Here is an 892-nt window from a genome sequence, read left to right on the forward strand (position 1 = left end):
CTAGATACAGTTGTCTATGCCTATAATCCCAGGACTTAGGAGGGTGAAAAAAAGATGATTGCCTGTTGAGGAGAGCCTAGAGGACATAGGCAGACCCTGACTCAAAACATGCATCTCTCTCTCTCTCTCTCTCTCTCTCTCTCTCTCTCTCTCTCTCTCTCTCTCTCAGTGTGTGTTAACATATTATATATTTACTATATAGTATATAAATATACATAAAGTATACAATATGATTTTGATATATACCATAAAATGATTCCTATAATCCAACTAATAAACACATCTGTTGCAGGATATTCCCTGTCCAATTATGTTAGTGCAGAGGAGGCCAGTGATTGGACAGGAAACAGGGAGGCAGAGCTAAGAGTTGCAGAGAGAGGGAGCTTAGCAGGAGAAGAGGGAAGGAAGGAAGGTGGCTGTGGATAGCGTGACTTTAGCCAGCCACAGGTGGTCAAGATATCATAAGGTTAGAATAATTGGGATAAAGCTTTTATCATTATTAATTGGCTCAGAAATTATTGTTTTGACATCTTGTAAACTGTGATTTTATTGATACATACTTCTGATTGGTTAACTATAAACTTTAAGAGTTTTAATTCTACCAGGTAATTGGGTGTTGAGATGGCCGACCATGGAGTACATGGGGTGTTGTGTGGTAGTGAGAGGAACTTGAGGGCCCCCACCTGGGAGTTGGCCAGCTGAGAGACCCGAGTTATGGCCTGGCAGGGCAGGAGAGTTGGCAGGTTCATTTTGAATATTTCCTGCACACACATCCATCATTACATTTAAGTTTTTTAATTCCTTCCTTCCTTCCTTCCTTCCTTCCTTCCTTCCTTCCTTCCTTCCTTCCTTCCTTCCTACCTACCTGCCTACCTGCCTGCCTGCCTTCTTT

This window comes from Mus caroli, chromosome 8 (genome assembly GCF_900094665.2).
Source record: "Mus caroli chromosome 8, CAROLI_EIJ_v1.1, whole genome shotgun sequence".
Lineage (NCBI taxonomy): Eukaryota > Metazoa > Chordata > Mammalia > Rodentia > Muridae > Mus > Mus caroli.